Below are 22,439 nucleotides of genomic sequence, written 5' to 3' on the forward strand. Positions count from 1 at the left end.
ACATGGGGAGAACGTACAAACTCTTTACAAACAGTCCAGGAGTCGAACCCATGTCCTGATCGCTGATGTTGTAGCAGCGTTGCGTTACTCACTACGCTAACTAGCCACCACCATGATCTCACATTTGTGAATCTTTTTCCGACAGGAGGCGGGTGAAAGGTTTGGCCGAGTCTTTTAATACGTTGGCTACTTTTCCAAGGCAGCAGATAGTAGGGATGGCTGAGCTGCATTCACAACTACAGAAGTATATTCCAATGATCAGAAACCCAACGATACTGCTCCATCAATCCAGGTGCAATCCCAACTTCTGCTGCTGTCTGCCCGCACTTCCTATCGCTGCATGAGTTTGACCAGGTGCTCTGGGTTCCTCCCATGTCCCAAAGCACGTTGACTGGCCACTGTAAGTTGTCCCTTGTGAGCAGCTGAGTGATGGAAATATGGGAGGATAAATTGGGATTTGTGTAGGGTTGGGGGGGGGGGGGGTGGGGGGTGGGCGTGCTTGATGTTTGGCAGGAACTCAGTGAGCTGAAGAGCCTGTCTCTGTGCCTTAACGACTCTAACTAAATTCCAGGGCAGGATGGATTGTGCATCTTTGTCACAGCTTCACCAGTCAAGCTCAAAATCTTTCTTGGATCCTGTCGGACAGGAACAGGCTCATCAGCCGGATGCCTGCCCAAACATGCTGCCCAAATTAAAGGAAACCTCTGCTGCTTGCACATGACAAGTACAGAGCAACCCTATTATAATGCGATGGTTCGGGTTAAAAAAATCAGATGGCAAATAAAGCAGGGTCGTGCTAAATCAGGGTCATGAAAACAGCGTTTTCAAAAAATAAAGAACACGTACAATTCCTGCATATGCAATCATCTTTTATTTCTTACAATCATCATTTTATTTCTTCAAAAAAACGATCGAGTGCTCGTTGCCTGAACTCAGCAGGTCGCTGGGGGTGAGTGAAATCCAAAATGTTTCTGAGCTGGAGAATTTTTCTGTGGTCCACGTCCTGGGTCTCCAGCCATTGTGGACTGGTCTCGAGGTTTGTCAATGGCTTCAGATACTTTCGGGGTTGGGGGTGGAGGCTCCTCATTGTCGTCCTCCTGTTGTTGGGGAACTGTCGCTATAGTAATGCTACAGACGATCTCAGAGTCTGTCAGATGCTCGTATGTTAGGCATTCGTCGTCGGTAGAGAACCACTGGTGAGAATCCTCTTTGCTAATTTGAAATAGCCTTTGTTCCTCGACCACCTCTTCTGTGAAGCCGTAGAATCCTCTCTCATCATCATCATCTTCTCGGTGGATTTTTGTGATGAAAAGGCTAGACCCAGACTCTTCTCTCAGCATTTTTCCACACGAGGAGCTGACTGATGCCCAGCCCTTCCCACCTAAGTGGCAAACTTCAGATAGTCTTCCAGCATTGTTGATTCGTCTACAATTCTACTAATTAATTCACACCTGTAATTCTGCTTGAGCACTGAGATGATCTTTCTGTCACAGCTTAATAAAGTTGGCAGCTGCGGGACAGTTATCAAGCAGAAGAAGAGCTTTCTAGCTTTTGCAAACACAAATGAGCGCAGACAGCAGGGATAAAAGTTTTGTAAAACCAATCCTCACAGATAACACTTGTCATCCAAGCATTGTTTCTCTGTGTGTACTGGAACGGTAATGTCTTCATGTTGACATGTGGAAACAGCAGGGAGAGTGAAATTTTCCAATTATGAGTGGTTTTAACTTGTGTGTTCCAGTCTTGTTAACAAAACAATGTCACGCGATCTTTGCGTTGTTTGAACCCCTCACGTGGATGGGCGTCATCTTTGCTATACATTGTGCGGACTGGAATAATCTTGTAGCAGATGTCTGTTTCGTCACAGTGGTACATTTGTTCTTTGACATACCCATCTTTTTCTAAGAGAGTTTTTAGTTCTGCCGGCGGCACTGTCGGCTGAGCGGATTTCTCCAGACACTAAAACTTGAGAAGTCCTGTGGCGGCATTTAAACCGGTCTAACCATCCATTGCAAGCTTTGAACTGTGAGGTTTGGTCAAACTTCTAGGTTTGAGCTTTGAGAATAGGCCCGGAAATTGGAAGCCCTTCTGAGCATGCTTGAACGAACCACTCATACAGGGAGTCATCGAGGTTGATGTCTTTGGCTGTCTTCAAGCGTTTGGCCTTCCTCAACTTTCCAAAGCGCCACGTGTAACTTATCTTGCTGAGATTTGCAGCCACGAAATGTTGATTCAGCTACGCCAAGGTCGCAGCAACTTGGGTTTTATTCTTGATCATGTCAAGTGCATGAAGCTTATCTTTCACTGAAAAAGATTTTTGTCTTCTAACGGTGCATTCCATTTTGATCTGAAAACATTTTCAATTCCGGAAAGAGGGCAAAAGGGGTCCACTGGCTGATCATGTTATATTCAGGTTCGTATTAAATTGGGTTCCACTTATTCACTCCATTCCGTGCATATTCACATCTGTGTAGAAGCCTCTCTACCACTACACTGGCAGTTCAAACCAGGCACCCCCATTCTCTGTGAATATAAAAAATTCCTTTAAACTGCATCCTCCCCCCCCCCCCCCCCCCACTTTAAACACACATTCTCTAAATCAGTGGTTCTCAACCTTTTTTCCCACTCACATACTACCTTCAGTCATTCCTTACTAACCACAGAGCACCTGTGCCATCCTATGCAAGGTCGGGGAATTTAAATGAGTGGCCGCTGGTAGATCCTCACTATTTTAGCGGACAGAACTGAGATGCTCAATGAAGCAATATCGAAGGCAATGGTGTTTCAATGTACCTCATACTCTTGCTCTGCAGGATCACTGGAAGCTTAGTTGAGCAACTCCAGCATATTTTTATGTGTCACATTGAGCATCAAGCTCAGTGCTGGAAAATGGATTGGTACAGAGTGACTAGCACAGACATGGTGAGCCAAGGGGTCTGGTTCCCTGCTGCCGGCTCTGACCTTAACCGAGGTGCAAGCAGAATGGAGAGAGACAAATGTTTATGGAGGTGTCAATGACTGCGTTGCTTTGTAATGGACAGGTAACAAAGTTGGTCCCAGGGTTCATGATCCTGCAAAAATGGCGGTGCTGCCAGAGCTGCTATAATGGCAGTGCTGCCACTGGTGTGGACCCACGGGGACCAGGGAATGGAGACACAGCGCTCTTCTGTGGGGTTTAACCACCCCGTCCGACTGCTGTCAGCTCCAAACAAGCTTTAAATGGCCTGTTACTGGAGCCGATAGTGGTTTATTTAAAATCCCACAAACGTGGAGTCTGGGCCCAAGATGGCGGCACCTATGATTGGCAGCATCCACGAGGAGTTTCAGACTCCAGGGAAGTAGAGAACTGGCGCAGGACACCAGAAAATGGAGAGTTGCAACTGGCAAACAAAATGGCTTTAAACTGTGGGTCCCCAGCAGAGAATGGAATGACGGGCATAATGCAGGCAGGCACTGACGGGCGTGGATTGTTCCAATAAAATTGCATCCCTGATTGCTCCTCCAACAGTAACCACTCATACTTCAGGCAGGAGTCCATGGATCGTTGATTTTAATCAGTCTGCCAGAGGTGATGGTTCTCAGAGCATCCCCAGCAGTCCCGCGTTCCCATGAGGATAGCAATTCATCCCGGCACCACTGCACCCAAACATTCCTTCTTCCATTTTCCTGTTGTATTTCCACGCTCAGTCTTTGCATTCCATACACCTGGCTGTCCAAACCATAAAACAAATGTCCTACCTTTTATTGAAGAGAACAAAGAATTGAAATGAATCGTCCAGAGGCCAGTTTTGGCCATTCTGTAATTTTTCTGCATATATTAATGCCAGGCGCTTCTCAATGGTCCCACACTACCTTGTAACGTATTCTCACGCACTGCCCAGCCACTAGCTTCTCAACCACCTACAGGAATAACCAATTAACACACCAAGCATTTGACATATCAGTTGTGGCAGTAAATGGTTTCATTAGCAAATTAAATCCAGGTGGAAAATACTGTTACAAAAATACACATGGCTGTCATTCCAAACACGTTGCCTTTGGATACTCAACAAGGCTTGGAGAATGCTGCCTAAATTCATTGACTGTCATCATTAACTCTTTTTCCATCATTCATTCATTCATTTTATTAAAAGGCTCAATGTAAGGATGATGTTCTGATACAAATGTGCTTTATCTTTCTCTTTAAATCAACAAAACTGGAAAACGCAAGCCCAAGGTGGATAGGGTTTTGTAAAATTAAACCATCTGAGATTCTTGGCTTCCCTCCTGGAGTATTTGTGTTCAGAAGCAAGGACAACTGCTGAACTTTGAGAGGTTTTACCTGGAGAACCATTCTCTATTTAGGTCTTCATGTTTCTGAAAGGTGTTGTGGTCTTGGAGAGAATGGTGTATGGATTTTCTGGAATAATTCCACAGACTAGGGATTTCAGCTATGTGGAGGAACTGGGAGAACAGGTTGTTCTTTAAAACCCTTGCACTGACTGCACCTTGTCCATCACGTATCTGCCGAGTTCTCTTGAGTATTAAATTTCAATGTGTTAATTTTTATAAACTCCAGAGAGTTTTGGCCCTTGTGCTCCAACCCTTGTCATTGTATCAGCTCTGGGAGTAAATTGAGGTATAGAGACTGCACTGCAGGTGTGGAGTTTTACAGAGCAAAACCCCCTTCCTCCTCAAGCTGTTTTCTAGGACAGGCCAGCACGGTATTTGCCTTTATACCTTTCCTATAGATAAACCTTTGGGTTCCAGCTCCAAGGGTATCCAGCATGACCAGCTACTCAAACTCTGTATCATGGGCGAAGGGGAACAGATTTACTACGACACAAGAGTAACTGGGATGGTGAGGAGGGAGGAGGATGGGGAGTGACTGGAGTCAAGTCAACTTTATTGTCATCTGATTGTACAAGTATATCCCGACGCAACAGTGTTCTCTGGTCCTCGGTTCAAAAACATGCAGACACACAGCCAGATATAACACACATACAGACAAACAACAAATAATTTGTTTAACAGGGCAGGTGGAATACAACATGGAAAAAACATGTGGACTCATCCAATTGGCTGCATAAAATAGGAAGGTCTACATCAAATATTGAGAGATCAGCGGATGTTGTTCAAAGTGACATAGGAATTGCGTTGGAGATCAATGCACAGGACCATAAGAGTAGCAGAGAGGATTACTGGGGTCTCCCTCTCCCCATCAACGTGATCCACTAGGATCGTTGTCTGAAGAGATCATTGCGGACCCCTTCCACCCAGCACGCAACATCTTTCAGCTACTCCGTCGGGGAAGAGATACAGGAGGAACAGCTTCTTCCCAAGGGCAGTGAGAATGCTGAACAACCAAAGGAACTGCTCACACTCACCCTCTGAGACTCTCATATTCACAAAATAATTTATTTATTTATTTATTGTATATTTGAATACTTGCCCTATATGTGTATTGTTTGTATCTGTGTGTGTTACGTCTGGGTGTGTGTCTGCATGTTTTGCACCGAGGACCGGAGAACGCTGTTTTGTTGGGTGATAATAAACTTGAACTTAAAGTATCTTTTAACATGAGTCACCTGCGATTAGTGAAGTAAATGATATGTTGGTCTTATTGCGAGAAAATTAGTAGTAAAGATGTGGTGCTGTGTTTACAATGTGCCTTTTGGAGACTGCAGCTGAAATACTGGGTATAGTTTGGTCTCCTATTAAAATATGGGATATACTTATCATATGGGGAAGAGTAATGAAGGTTCACCAGATTGGTTTCAGCAACAGTGGAATTACAATGGTGGGCGAAAGGGGGAAGTGGAAATTTGCCTTGGATTCTCTAGAGTTTGGACAAATGGTAGGAGATGTTATTGACACTTATAATATCCCCACAGATCTTGACAGGCCGTAACCATATAACCATTTACGGAGCGGAAACAGGCCATGTTGGCCTTTCAAGTCCGCACCGGTTCACTGATTTTGTGCGCCCTCTTCAGGCATTGGTCTCGGTAGATCTTCTTTCAATAACGATGGGCGAATTCAATGCAGGTGGAATCAGATAATAGCAAAACTATGAGGAAACAGATTGGCTGTCTGTGTACCAAGTAAAACTTGACGAAACTGGATTTATTAAGAAAAGACAAACAATGGACAATATCTCTAAGTTCATTAACTTAATCCATGCAGTACAAGGAAAGAAGACTCCAACAGTGGTGGTTGCTTTTGACGCAGAGAAAGCCGTTGACAGGGTAGAATGGAATTATTTATTTAAAGTACTACAGCGGTTCAACCTACCAGAGAAATATATTAATTGGATGAAAGCATTATATAAGGGACCATTGGTGAAGGTGACAGTACATGATGTTTGATTTCTAAGATCACAGGACATAGGAGAAGAATTAGACCATTCATCCCATCGAGTCTGTTCTGCCATTTGAACCATGGTGAATGCATTTTTTTCCCTCAACCCCATCCTCTCAACAAGGAATCTTCACCCGTCTCAATGAAGGGTTCTGGCCTGGAACATCGACTGTTCCTCCAGCAGATTGGGGTTTTTTTCACTCCAGATTTCAGCATCTGCAGTCTTTTGAGTGGAAAAGAAAATTGTGCAGAGGATACAGGGAGTTTTCAGAGAGATAGTGATAGGTTGAGTGAGTGGGAAAGGGTCTGACAGATGGAGTTCAATGTTGGTAAATGTGAGGTCATCCAATTTGGAAGGGAAAATGGAAGATCAGATTATTATTTATATGGCAAGCGACTGCAGCATGCTGCCATGCAGAAGGACTTGGGAGTGTTTGTGCATGAATTGCAAAAGGTTGGTTTGTAGGTGCAGCAGGCTATCAAGAAGGAAAATGGAATGTACCTTCATTGCTAGAGGGATGATATTTAAGAGCCCGGAGGTTATAAAACAACTGTATAAGGCACTGATGAGACCGTACCTGCGTGCAGTTCTGGTCTCCTTACTCAAGGTAAGTAGGTTTAGGATGGAGATGAGGAGGAACTGCTTTTCCCAGAGGGTGGTGAATCTGGAATTTGTTGCCCATTGAAGCAGTGGAGGTGACCTCAGTAAATATATTTAAGGTTGGATAGATTTTTACATAGTAGGAAGATTAAGGGATGCGGGGGAAAAAGGCAGGTAAGTGAAGATGAGCTGATCATCAGATCAGCCGTGATCACATTGAATGGTGGAGCAGGATCGATGGGCTGGATGGCCAACTCCTGCTCCTGTTTTCCTATATTCTTCTGTTCTCTCTTGTATCTTGAGGGGCTATTTCACCTAAGGACCAGGAGCTATAGTCTCACAATAAAGTGGGGGGGGGTGGGTGGGGTGGTGGAATTAGGCCTGAGGTCTCTTCACTATACTCTATGTCAGAGAGTAGAAGTTCAATTTCCTATGGGACATGGTGAGAGTGTAACCAAATGGAGCTTGTGAAGATTCACCCTGTCTTGATGAGTGCTGAAGCAGGTGGGTTGAGAGGTGAAATGGCCTCTTCCTATTTCTTTTATATGTTCTGATTGTGGACTCCCAATTGCCCCGAAGACTTTGGAACGCGGTGCCTCTGCCAAATGTAAACTGTAGATCTTTTTGGGTGTTCAGGATGACTTGCTTTCACTTCCTTCTCTTCTGAGGTGGGAGATACAGCCAACGTGGGATCTGCAGATTCTACCACAGGAGGTGTCTTGGAGGGCAAGTAGATGGGCCGCTTGGGAACATATATAATGGAAGCACAATTACCTATGTCCCCAAAGTTGTGCCAACTTGTATATATATTTCTATAAAAATCCTACCTCATCGCCCTCTATTTTTCTTTCATCCATGTGCCTGTCTAAGAGTCTCTTAAATAACCCTAATGTTTCAGTTTCCACCACCACCCCGGAAATGCATTCCTAGCACTGACAGCACTTCGTGTTTAAAAAAAACTTAACCTGATGGTTTCCCCTAAGTGTTCCTCCCTTCATTTTGTACAGATGTCCTCTGGTATTTGCTTCTCCTGCCCTGGGAAAAAGGCCCTGATCGGCGACATTATCTACGGCTCGCAGAATCTTGTAGATCTCTATTAAGTCACTTCTCATCCTTCTTCACCCCACAGAGAAAGGTCCCAGCTTTATTAACCTTGCCTCATAAGACTTGTTTTCCAATCCAGGCAACATCCTGGTGAATCTCCTCTGCACGCTTTCCATCGCTTCCACATCCTTCTATAATGAAGTGACCAGAGCTGAACACAATACTCTAAGTGTGGTCTCACCAGAGATTTGTAGAGTTGCAACATAACCTCTCAACTCTTGAACTCATTCCCTGAGCATCCCATAGGCCTTATTAACTCTCCCATCAACCTGCACAGCAACCACGAGAGATGTAACGATTTGGACCCAAAAATCCCTCTGCTGTTTTTCTGCCCAATTCTGCATCCTGCTTCGATCCTTTTGTGACCTATGTCACTATTCAGCACCATCCACAACTCCTCCAACTTTTGTATCATCTGCAAATGTACTTACCCATCCTTCCACTTTTCCATCCAGGTCATTTATAAAAATCACAAAGAGCAGGGGTTCCTGAACAGATCCTTGCGGCACTCCACTAGTTACTGATCTCCAGGCAGAATACTTTTCATCCACTACTACTCTCTGCTTTCTACATGCAAGACAACTCTGAATTCACACAGCCAAGGCTCCAGAAATCTCATGCCTCATGTCTCCCATGGAGGACCTTATCAGATGCCTTCCTAATATCCATATAAACCTCATCTACTGCGCTACTTTCATCAATTTCTTTTGTTACCTCTTCAAAAAACTCAGTTAGGCTCATGATGCATGGCCTTCCCTTCACAAAGCCTTGAAGTAGTGAGTTCGTCAACCACAGGGGGGAAGAATTTTCCTGGAGGAGACAACAGGGACCCCCTCACAATCAGATGTCTCCTTCCTTAAAGACAGTCTCAAATTCAGCGTCTCTGCAATTTCCAGAGATGCCTCTGTCTTTCCAGAGCTGAAGTAAATTTGATTAAGGAACGCATGACAGGGAATTTAATAAATTTTATCTGTGTCTCTGCATGGGATACAAAACCTTTCCTGGAAAGGGCAGAGAATAATCGTTCTGGACTGAATTAGGTCCTGGAAGAATTTAGCACCAGTAAACTCTCTTGGAGAAATTAGTGGCACTAAAGCCAATAAATCACCAGAACACAACGATTTGTACCCTGGGGTCAGAAGGAGTTGGGAAAGAAGTTAGAGGATCCACTATTGTCATTTTCCTGTGCTTTGAATGAAGAGGAGCAGGAGTAGGTCTCGAGATTGCAATGTCATGTCTGAACATCCTCCTGTTTCTGGTTTCCATACCCCTGAGTCACTCTGGATTCCTCCCACCTCAACCCATCATCCCATCCCTCCCGATCCCATGCCAAGCCCCCGTGGTCCCATCCCATCTTACACTGTGGCAGATTCTCCTTGAGATGGAAGAAGGGGAAACCTGCCGGTTGTGTTGTTCCCATGTGCTGGCACCCTTATCTCACATGTGGTTGATGTTTGTGTTGTTGGAGGACGTACCTGTTGCGTTTTGCATCGTACCTCTGTGCTGCCTGATATTTAGCCACATCCGCTTGAGGCTGTGTCCTTACATCTTCCAATTCTGCAGGGATTAGCAAAAAAGCAGACTTTAGATTCAGGCTAATACCTTGATGAAAGGCTCAGTCCCGAAACGTTAGTTATGCTTTACTTCCCATAGATGCTGCGTGACCAGCTGAGTTTCTCCATCATATTTGATCATTAGTCTTGCCCTAGTTCAACATTCCTGAAAGGTCACACACCCCTGAGGTTTGGCTTGCAGTTGTTGAGTTTATTTTTACACTTTTTTAAAACAAAGGAGTAACATTCATCACCCTCTAATCCTCTGGCAGCATGCAAAGACCAATATCTCTACAATATCCTTCCCTCAGTGTCAGCGATGAACCCTATCTGGTCCTAATAAATGCTTGAAGTTCAGCCAACTTTTACCACACTTCCATGCTAACAATTTCTGAAATATCCAGTACCTTCATGATGGCTTTTGAAATTTCCTGATTCAGTATCCTTGGCATTTATATTTGGCCCAACCGTTTACTATTTAAATGTCTACAGGACACTTTTGGACATCCATTTACCTTGGCAGCTCACCTTTCCTCAACATCTTTATTTACTTCTCTTACTCCACTTCACTTGGGATGGGAACACGTGCCTTGCAACAACCTGAACCTGCGGTATTTTAACCTTTAGCTAGGGTGGCACGGTTAACGTAGAGGTTAGAACAACACTTACAGCACTAGTGAGCCAGGTTCAAATCCTGTGATGTCTGTAAGGAGTTTGTACGTTCTCCCTGTGACTGCATGGGTTTCTTCCGGGGGCTCTGGTTTCCTCCAACCCTTCAAAACGTACTGAGGTTGTGGGTTAATTTGGGTATAATTGGTCAGTGCAGGTTTAAATGGCCAGAATCAGCCTAAATCGTACTGTAAATTAAAAAAAAATTAAAGCATTAAAAAAGTTTAAACCCAGATCGTTGCCCATAGGAGTCATTGTTCAAACCTAGTTAGATGCATGATGAGACTCCTAGCTCTCTGGTGACTGGGTACAGTTTCAATGGAGCAGAGCAGTTGGGGATCCATGCCCTCATCTCAAGGAGGAAGAGGTTGGCAGGAGTTTCAGGGATTGAGGGTTCTGGGTCTTGGCAGCAAAGGAACTCACCTCAACTCTCGCCATGAAAGCCTTTTGGATCGTTGCCATGTTACCTGACCTAACTTGCCAAACGTCAAGTGTTAAATTTCAAATCACTGTAAGTTTGGTTGGTACGCAGAATATTTAATTGAGGATACACTGCTGGTTAGTCCAGTCTAGTCTCTTAACAGCTAACTACATGGCACAGAAGTGAGCCCTTTTGTTGGGGTTAAATCAGGTTTGGTGGGTTCACAAAGGGAAGAGTCCATTCACAAGTTTAACAGCCAAAGGTAACACAGAAGGAAATAAAACAGGGGAAGATACCAAACAATATTCAATACTCAAACTACCAATATAACTAGATAGGCATTCACATTGGACCCGATACCAGTGGCTGCCGATTCTCTGCACAATACAGAGCTGAATCACTGTGACAGTGTGAGCAGACAAATCAGCTGTGATGATCCCCGAGACCAGTGGCTGCTTATCCCTATCTCTCTCTCTCTCTTGCTCACACATGCAAGACAGACACTTTCACACACACTCCCAATTCCCTGTAGCAACGGGGTGCGGTTCACTGCAAGTATTGTTCTAACAATACTACGGCCCAACTAAGTGTTGTGCACACCTTAGTCCACAGCTATGACCTGACACGTTGCAGTGTTTGTGGCTAGGACCAAAAGGCAGAAGAGAGCGAACTGTTCCACAAGTTGGACTCCATTGTGATGTGAGCTGGGAGTCTGGCCAATGCTGATGCTGAGTTACTCAAATAAGCCAGCAGTAAGATGTGCACTACTGGGTGGGGAGGAGTCCAAACTTGATTGGCAGGTGATGCAACTTCCAACTAGGTTCCAGACAGGGAGGTCACATGATCCTCCGTAATCCACATAGAACAGCCCTTCACGTTCATCATGTGCACGATGACTTTAATACAGGATACAGCACAGAGAAAGGTTCTTCAGCCCAACGCCCCCATACTGACCAGGTCATCTACCTAAGATCGCCCCATTTACCTGTATTTGATCCATACCCCTCTAAACCTTTCCAATTCAGGCACCTGTCAAAATGTTTTTTTCAATGTAATGAGAAAGAGACGGAGAAAGATAAAGGAAAAACAAAGGCTGGAAAACCCAAGTGTCAGGTTGAAAAAACAAATCTAAAGAGATCAACTTTAAACTAAAAATAAGAGAAGAAAGGTTGAGGAAAGGTGAGCTGCCAATGTAAATGGATGTCCAAAAGTATTCTGTAGACATTAAAACAGTAAATGGGTGGACGAGGAAGTGCACCAGGTGTAAATTTGGAGACAAATGCCAAGGATATCGAATCAGGAAATTGCAAAACCATCGTGAAGGAGGGGGAGAGTCAATGCACTGGATATGTCAGAAATTGGAATTGTGGTAAAAGTTGGCTGAACTTAAAGCATTTATTAGGACCAGATGGGGTTCATCGCTGTCTCTGAGGGGAGGATAGTGTCTACTGACCCTTCAATGGTCCTTGCAGAGGATTGGAGTGTGACACAAGTGTTAATCCTTTGTTCAAAAAACGTGTAAAAATAAATTCAGAATCATGAAATTCATTGTTTTGCAGTTCCATCACAAGGCAAATATTGCTTTAAATAACATTTCAAATATAAATAAATAATACAATATAACTGGAGAAAATGACGTAGCATCTGGGGGTTAATTGATCATTCAGGAATCTGATGGTGGAGGGGAAGAAGCTGTCCTTGTGCTGCTGAGGGCTCGTCTTCAGGCTCCTGTACCTTTTCCCTGATGATGGCAGAATGAAAAGGGCATGGCCTGGTGGTGGGGGTCTTTGATGATGGAGGCTAGTTTCTTGAGACACCGCCTCTTAATGGAGTGAAGTCTAACCGTCTGTACCCCTTTTCTGTCCTGAGCATTGGCACCTTCGCACCAGGCAGTGATGGAACCAGACAGAATGCCCTCCACAGTAAAAGAAATTTGCAAAAGTGACCAAATCTACTCAAACTCCTATATAACCATATAACAATGTCAGTACAGAAACAGACCATCTTGGCCCTTCTAGTCCATACCGCTCTAAGTATAGTCACTAGTGAGCCTTCTTCATGATTGCATTGACATGGAGGTTCCAGGTCAGATCCTGAGAAATGTTGACACCTAGGAATTTGAAATTTTTGACCCTTTCTACTGCTGCCCCTCTATGAGGTTTATGTTCTCCTGAAGTCCAGAATCATCCCCTTGATTTTGCTAATGCTGTGCGCAAGGTTGTGGATGGGACACCACCCAATGAGCTGATCTATCTCCCTCCTATACGCTTCCTCATTGCCAACTGTGATTCAGCAACTGCAGACCAAATACTTCAACTGCAGTAGTGTGTGACCTTTCAAGAACATTAATCCAGACTGTAAATGTGTGGAAAAGAAAAAGTGTATATCATGGCTATTGTGATTTATGGTGTGAAAAATAAAAAATTTTAATAAAAAAAAAAGAACATTAATCCAGGAACGAGAAAGAGGGCAGAGAAGATTAACTAGAATGTTGCCTGGATTCAGGAACTGAGTTACATGGAGAGGTTAAACAGATAGAGATCTACAAAATGATGAGGGGTATAGACAGAGTAAATAAATGCAAGTCGGCTTTTTCCACTGAGGATAGGTGAGATACAAACCAGAGCACAAGGGTTAAGGATGAAAGAGGAAAGCTTTAGGGAGAACATAAGGGGAAACTTATTCACACAGAGAGTGGTGGGTGTGTGGAATAGGCTGCCAGCTGAGGTGGTGAATGTGGGTTCAATTTTGATATTTAAGAAAAAATTTGAACAGGTACACATATGTGAGAAGTTTATAGGGCTATGGTCTGGGGGGAGGCCAGTGGGACTAGGCAGAATAATAGGTCACCACAAACTAGCAGGGCCAAAAGGCCTGTTTCTGTGCTGAAATGTTCTATGCTTCTAAGCTGAGCTAATTTTACAGATAACTGATCTAAGCAATTCAATGTTGTCCTGAGGGCTTCGAGGTGCCCAGATGAGGAGGCACCATTCCTTAATCTTGCTTTGGGGTTTATTGAAATGACAGAGGAGGCCAGATTGGTCATCGTGGGAAATGTAAAACCTTAAGTCAGCTTTGTGGACTTGTCACCTGGACGTAATTTCTGCTGCAGTTGGATATCACTAATACAATGACCTTGTCTGAAGTCTTGCATCGTGACAATGTAAGGAAATGGTTGATGTGGTTTCCTCTCAAACCATTGGCTGCTCTGCAGATCTATAAAAATGAATCATCAGTGTGTTTGAGTTCTTCTAAGGTGAATCTTCTATTAGGGATTTAAGTAAAAACACAATACCGGGGAAACTCAGCAGGTGAAACCGCGGACTTTACACAGCAAAGATACAGATGCAGAACCAACTTTCCAGGCTTGAGCCCTTCATCAAGGTATGAGCGAAATGTAGGCAGGCACCTGAATAATATGGTGGGGGGAGGGGCACGGTTCCACAGGCAGGAGGTTGTAGGTGGATAAGGGAGGGAGGGCCCAGCAGCAAACAGGGAGAGGGGGATAGCTCTGTGAATGGAGAGGGAAGGGGGTGGAGAGCTGAAGGAGAGGAGATGAAGATGGGGAAGAGAGGGAGAACGGGGAGTGGTTCGCAGAAACTGGAGAAGATCTGCTGAGTTTCTCCAACATTGTGTTTTTCCTTCAATCACTGCGCCTGCAGACTTTCATATTTTACTCTGTTAGGACTCCAGATTCCTTTATTGTCATAAACCAGAGCTCAAAATGTAATGAGACACAAAACTTGCCAACTTTTCCTTGCGGTAAAGGCACACAAAGAGGTGCCTCTAGCATTGCCCAGCGACCCCCAACTATAAAAGCATGAGAAGTAGAAGAGGATCCCTTCAGAGATTCTGAGCATCCATGGATTCATTCCCAGTGCTTCCTCACCCTCTGCACCCTCCTGCCCAATCCATCGGTGATCCCGAACTTCCAGTTCCAAGCCTCCGGTTCCATCAGGAAGCTTTCACACCTGAGGCCCTGTGGTAACCTCTTCCTTGCTCTCGAAAGTTCAGCCTTTGATTGTTCAGAATTCTGAAGCACCCAGACAAGTAAATAAATCGCTGGGGCATAGAAAACGATGGACCTAATGCAGGAATATAGGATTAGTGCAGATAGATACAAGGACAGAATGCACATAGTGGGCTGAAGGGCCTGTTTCTGTGCTGTAGGGCCCTATGATTCCATGACTCTATCTGCAATAAAAACAAAAAGGATACAGTCAACACTCAGATCCAAACCCTTCATCAGATCACGGTCATGGATCTAATCTATTAACACTGTTTCTCTATCCACAGATGCTGCCTGACAGCAGGTTATCTGTTTTACACACCAGTTAATTTTGACTTCAACAGAAACAAAACTTGGAATAAAAGCTATGGCTTTGGAACAACTTGATTTTTGCCTCCTCCGTTATTTCTAAGTGAAAAAGATCCAACAAGATCTAATGCCCAGAATGTGGTAAAGAATGACAGTAGAATGTAGATAAAGGAGAGCAAACCAGACTGCTGAGGGAACTCGAGCAGCATCAGGGGAAGAAAAAGGAATGATTGACATTTCAGATTCGAACCCTTTATCTAAGAGAGTTCCAACCTGAAAGTGTCGACTGTTCTTTTCCTCCCCCCTGATGCTGCTTGGCCTGCTGAGTTTCTCCAGCAGATAGTTCTGTGCTCCAGTTCCAGTGTCTGCAGTCTCCTGTCTCCAAAACCTGGGTATGCTTGGGATTGTATCACCATTCATTCTTCTGCATTCAGAATTTGTTTTATTTAACTGAGAGGTTGAGAATTGCAATCTGTGCTCTGACTTAATTAGATTATAACATTTCCATATTTTGTACATTACAGGTCCCTTTTACAGGGACCACCATATTTTTGTTTTGCGAGATTTGTTTGCATATTCATTCAAAAACAAATGGTAAAAATGAGCCCGAGTGCTTTACATTATTATTTTGCTCAAACTGATCAAATATAAGCAGGGTGCAATAACTGGGTGTTATCTGAGAGATGACCTCAACGTTTGTTGGAATACAGAGGGCCAGACTTACTAAAGTCATTAGTGTAATATGAGTCGCAACTCAGCAAAACCTGTGATTTTGCATTAACCAAAACAATGCAAAATTGATTAAATATCCAGTCAAAGTCAAATCATTTATGCGATTTAACTGTTAGATCTTTGATGATTTCTGAAATATTTGATTTTTAAAAGTATGTGTGAAATGAATGGAAGCATTCATTAATCCAGATAAATTTTTACACTCAGTTAACAAAAATATCGGCTCAGACATCAAAGATTTGAACAGTTCATGTAGGTTCAAATTCACAAAATATAAAGTTCAAAAAGGTTTGTTTTATTGCCTGCCCTAAAAGGACAACTTCCCAGTTGAAATCTCCAGTAATGTTCATCGGGTCACCATTGTGGTAATTACAAGAGGACATGTAGGCAGGAGGAGTTCATTTTGGCCCATCATATCTGCATCACAGCTGATCTCACTGGGCAATGATTTTTTTCAAAACATTTGCTTCCTGAAAAAAAAATTGGGGATTAGATAGACAACTTCAAGCTGAACGCTGTATCACATAGGAAGGTGGAGAAACATTAAATTAACTTTGATTGAATTTAGCCTGTTTAATCGCATAATGATGCTGACACGTTGCATTAGTTCAACTGACCTAAAAAGGTTTTGCCGCTGATTTTAATTTGTACTCAGCATCTGATGCCTCTAGTGTCAGTGTCCAGCATTGATGGATTCCAGTTGCCCTGATACCACTTTTCCATGGTCGCAATGTCCCGGTGAAACCTTTCACCACGTTCGTCACTGACTGCATCAAGATCAGCAGGGAAGACGTCCAAGACCAAATGCAGAAAATGAATTTTCAACGACATGTTGCACTTCATGGATCTGTAGGCTTGAAGTTGACTTAAAATATGACAGAACATCACAAAAATAGGTTATAATTTAATAAATGGTATGTGATAGGAAAATTTTAAGGTGATTTTTGTGATCAGCAGCCCAAAATCCATAAAATACACCCAAAAGTGTTCAGGAAGTAAAATCTTCATTGTCCAATGTCTATGTCACTGGACTTTTCCTGCTCACTCTGCCATCAATGTTCTCAGCCTCCAGTCACCAAGGCAGAGACTTCCAGTGATTCGTATAATCTTGGGGAAGAATGTTCTTCTCATCTCCATCCTGATTGGCTGACCACTTATTTTGTAACACTAGCTTGTCAGGGGAAATCCCAGCCTTTTCATCAGACCAATTATACATTGAAGAGGTCTTTCCTTCTTGTTCCTCTCTCATCAAAGGACAAAGATACACCATAGGAACAATCAGGTGCACCCTCGATGCACTCCCTCTAAAATAAGCACACCAGTAGTGAGCCCAGACCTGTGCTCAGTTTGACGGACAAAGTATTACCAGGGCCCTATATAAATATAATGACCTCTTTTCTCTTTCTCTCAAGTTCTCTTGGAGTAAAGGCCAACAGATTATTTTCTTTCTTAATTACTTGTCTGACCTGCTCATTGTTTGGTGATTTGTGTACTGAATCCTTTGATTCATGATTCACTTCAACTTTTCCATGAGGCAAACAAAGAGAAAGAGAAGCAAAAGAGAGTCCCTTCAGAGACACTGAGTGTCCGTGGATTCACCTCCAGTGCTCCCATAGCCTCTGCAGCCTCTGCTCGATCCATCGGCCGCCCGAGCTCCAGATGTAAGTCGCCGGTACTATCAGGAACTCATCCATGCCCGAGGCCCTTTGGGAGCCCTTCTTACCCTCAGCACCCTCTGGCATCCCATTTCCTAGACCTAGTTCCTATGAGCCAGTCTCCAGCAGCCCCGCAGTCTGTGTGGGTACTTCAGCCGCCGAGCTCCTCGCTGGCCCTCTGCTGTGGTCACTGTCCCTGTAAGGTCATCTCTTCTGCTTCTCCTTCTCCTGTTTCTGATGGCTTGCACCAGTCCGCCCCTCCTTCAGAGTCTGCAACCCCTCACTGCCCAGAACAGGTGCCACTAACTTGGGCACAGACCTATAAAGATGCAAGACTAAAAAAAATGTTGGCTCCTCTAACAGGCAGTTTAAAGCCTTTAAGGAGCCGTTACGACTGGGCAGTAGGACCCTGTGGAGCAGAGGTATGTCTCTGCTCCCCAGTCTCCTGGGTCCGCACCATTGCGGCAGCTCAGGCAGCACTGCTATTTTTTGTATGATTATATTATTGAGCAGTGGAGCTGAAGGGAACCTTCACTAACCTCTACCTGGTCAAGGCAGAATTACCATTTAATGGTAGTGAAAACGTACACATGGAAACAATAAAGCAAACAAAGAAATGTAAACTGTGCAATAGAGAGAGGAGTAAAAAAAAGCAATAAAGTGTAAAAGTAGGACCTTAAATGAGTCCCTGATTGATTCAATATTGACTTTTCATACAATTGTGTGTGTCAGAGAGTCATACGGCATACATACACGCCCTTTGGCCCATCATGTCTGTCCTGACTGCCATAATTATCGATGAGAAACACCAAGGTATCCAAGTCTCAGTAACGGGTCCCGACCTGAAACAGATCCACCCTTGAGTCCCCCAGCAGCTCCCTGCCAGATCAAGCACCCATTTCTGTCATGTTTTCCACAAGGAAATTAATTATCAGCTCCACTATAGCTGATTCCAGAAATGGTCCAGTTGGCAAGTTGATGAGCTTATGGGAATTCATTTTCCTCTGTGGAATATATTCTCTCTGAATTCAGGAAGCTGTTATCGCAACTCATTTGGTGGGTTTGGAGTCAGACTGGGTGAGGATTCTTCTGCCCTGGCAAGATTTAAAGATGGGTTCTAGGTCATGTATTGGTTCAGGGCTCCTTGGCTGCACTGATCATTATCAGCTGTGTGCCCCCCAATGTCCGATTGGTTGAGTTGGTTGACTTGTCCCTCATCTAAGTGGGTAGATGGCAGGAGATGGGACTACACAGTCTTCCCCCAGACTACCATGATGCCTTCCTGACAGCTCTGGCTGCCAAAAACTGTTCACTATTCCTGAAGGTGTCCAATGATGGATGAGAGGGTCCTGTTTTTCATGGCTTTTGTTGTTTATCAGTCAAGCAAGGAAAGCAGAGGGTTATGGTGTAAGGAAGGGAAAGATTAGATTGTTGTCGAGTTGGCTTACATGGGTCAGCACAACATTGTGGGCTGAAGGGCCTATAATGTTCTATGTTTATTTCATGCAGCAACGTTGCATTCCTAGCAATTGAAACAACATGTGAGGGTGGTTTATGATCCATTGTTTGTGAGGGGGGGGGGATGGAGGTGAGGGCAGAGAGGGTAATCGAGCTATTATAAATGGGCACAAATGGGAACAATAAGCACCGAATTGGAAGCATGGGTGACATGGGTCCCATGAGATCACTATCCGCCCAACCATGCACGTTATCTCACGGGCATTCACGGGGGCACTGGTGCCTTCTGCATTCAGTGCTCAAAAAAAGCTGCCTCTTTTGCACTAGTTTTCCACAAAACCTTTCTACAAAGTCCTAAATTGCAATAAATGATTTCCAAGTGGCATCTGATTGGCAGGCCACCTCCAGCCAATGACAACAACAAGCTATTTTTAGTCCTCCGCCACGTGTGAGCGAAGCTGGAAGTCATTCCCAACCTCTGTGTGACTGCTACCTGCTCTACCCAACTTGGCTGGCACTGATTTCCACCGCCACACACGATCACGTCATTACACAGTACAGACATGCCGACCAAATAGTTCAGCACAGCATATTAAGCAAGATCAGAATCTTTCTTATTAAACAAGAAAATTTGCAGACACTGTGATTGTTGTTCAATACACAAAAGTGCTGGAGAGACTCAGCAGGCCATGCAGCATTCTTTATGTAGCAAAGAGGCCTTTGTCAACCTTTCTTGCTGGGGTGGTTCAAATTCACACTGCAGGCAGTAAAAGCCGCACTCAACATCCTCCGACATGAAGTGCTTTGAGAGGCTCATCTTGGAGCACATCAAATCTCAGCTGCCCCCCTCATTGGATCCCCCCCAGTTTGTGTACCGTCCCCACTGATGCACAGACGATGCCATTGCCACCACACTCCACCGAGCCCTCACCCACCTGGAAAATAAAGACTCATATGTTCAAATGCTGTTCATAGACTTTAGCTCAGCATTTAACAGCATTCATTCCGCAGCACCTGATTAGGAAGTTGAACCTATTGGGCCTAAACACCTTCCTTTGTAACTGGATCCTCGACTTCCTGACTGGAAGACCACAGTCAGTCCAGATTGGAAACAGCAGCCCATTGCTGTTTACCTTGCTGACCCACCACTGTGCAGCGAGATACAGTTCTAATCCCATCATCGTTCGCTGATGACATGACCATGTGGGGCTCATCAGCAAGAATGATGAATCAGCGTTCGGAGAGGAGATGAAATCATTAACGGGCCGGTGCAGAGACAACAACCTATACCTGATCATCAACAAAACAAAGGAGATGGTGGTGGACTTCAGGGGAGTCCAGAGAGGGGTGGGGGTGAGGGGGTGGAATTGCTCTCCGCTGAATATCGATGGCTCCACTTCCTTGGCGTGCACCTGGCGGAGAATCTCTCCTGGTCTCCCAACACCAGATCCATTGCCAAGAAAGCCCAAAAATGCCTTTACTTCCAGCAGAGGTTGAGGAAAGTCCAGCTTCCAACCTCCACCCTCGCTGTATTCTGCAGGGGATGCATTGAGAGCATCCTATGTAACTTCATCACCGCCTTGTTCGGGAACTGCACCATCCCAGAATGCATCCTTGCAGCAGATAGTGAAGACTGCTGAGGGGATTATTGGGGTCTCTCTCCCTGCCATGATGGACATTTGTAGTGGCCGTTGTTTGCAGAAAGACAAACATCGTGAAGGACTCCGCACACTCCTCCCGTAATCTGTTCTCCCTCCTGCTGTCCGGGAAGGGTTCTGGCCCTCATGACCAGGTTACAAGACAGCTTTCTCCCCCAAGCCGTGAGGCTTCTGAACTCCAGAGACACAGGGCTAGCATATGTAACATGATATTTATAAGTGATATGTTGTTTATAAAAAGATTTCTGAGATAATTTATCCAGGTAAATAACCAGCTCCATGGCCCAGAGAGACACTATCTCACTTTTACTGTACACTGCAAGGCCATGGAGCTGGTTATTTACCTGGATAAATCATCTCTGAAATCTTTTTATAAATAACATATCACTTATAAATTTCATGTTACATATGCTAGCCCTGTGGGATGCAGCTATTCATCTCAAAAGACCACCATCCATGATTAGATGGGAGTCAGATTTCCATGTTACTGCTATGCACTTGCTGGCTGCACATAAGGCAATTTCTGTAAATTTAATATAAGAAATAGTTAGTAATCTACCAACCACGGTCAAGTTCCCTAGAAGACAAAGCTCTTGGTCTATCAGGAAGGTGTCTCCTGTGATCTTAGGGTGTCACAGAGGTCATACCAGAGGGGCCTCACCTTCGTGCAAAGCCAGGTAGAATGTAAAAGGGAACCCATCTCTACACCACACCTAAAACACATCTCTGATAATTCAGGTTTATATTGGTGTCATTTCTGTGGGGTGAGGTACATTTGATGGAGAAAATTATAATAGACCAATTTATACGTGGCATTGATAGTAGCCATCAAATGTCCCTGACACAGATTTGACCAGAGTTGTTCATCAATTGTTGTGCTAAAGTCTTTCTCCCATCTCACCCTGGACTTATGCAAACCTGGCTTTGGGCTCTCACTCATCAATAAAAAGTACATTCTAGAAGAAAACATATACATTTCCTTCATGGAGTAGTTTCTCCTTTGAGCAGTTTCTGATTTACAAGGGGTTTAAGCTAAGGGGTTGGATTGGGAAAAGGGAATTGCCCAGAGTGAATTTCATGCTGTATTTTGAGTTTGGAGATTGATATGTCATGTAACTAACTGACAAATGATATGAAAGTTTATTGTCATACACATTAGTACAATGTACAGATGTACTGACATTCTTGCTTGCTGCAGCTACACGGGTGCATAAAATACACCACACACCAGCTAACAATGTATCACTAAATTACCATACACCATCAAATACCACGCACCAGCTAACAACGTATCATTAAATTACCATACACCATCAAATACCACACACCAGCTAACAATGTATAAATTACCATACACCATCAAATACCACACACCAGCTAACAATGTATGATTAAATTACCATACACCATCAAATACCACGCACCAGCTAACAATGTATCACTAAATTACCATACACCATCAAATACCACGCACCAGCTAACAATGTATCATTAAATTACCATACACCATCAAATACCACGCACCAGCTAACAATGTATCATTAAATTACCATACACCATCAAATACCACGCACCAGCTAACAATGTATCATTAAATTACCATACACCATCAAATACCACGCACCAGCTAACAATGTATCATTAAATTACCATACACCATCAAATACTACGCACCAGCTAACAATGTATCATTAAATTACCATACACAATCAAATACCACGCACCAACTTACAATGTATCATTAAATTACCATATTAGAGAAAAAATATTGTAAATATTAAAGGATCATTAAATATTCATATTTGAAGTTAAAATGTGCTTCTAATAGTAGAGATAGGTTATTGGGGATGCTGGTACTGTGTTATGGATAGGGTAGGACAGGAAAGTTTGAATACAGCATTTTTAAGAATACTGTGACAGATTACTTTGAA

General features: G+C 43.8%; 1 protein-coding gene across 7 annotated transcripts in view; it reads left to right on the forward strand.

Annotated features, from left to right (window-relative positions):
• LOC138754179 (methylcytosine dioxygenase TET3-like) overlaps positions 1-22,439 on the forward strand; it is a 204,041-nt gene that overhangs the window by 116,944 nt on the left and 64,658 nt on the right. The window lies entirely within an intron of this gene.

This window comes from Narcine bancroftii, chromosome 2 (assembly GCF_036971445.1).
Source record: "Narcine bancroftii isolate sNarBan1 chromosome 2, sNarBan1.hap1, whole genome shotgun sequence".
NCBI lineage: Eukaryota > Metazoa > Chordata > Chondrichthyes > Torpediniformes > Narcinidae > Narcine > Narcine bancroftii.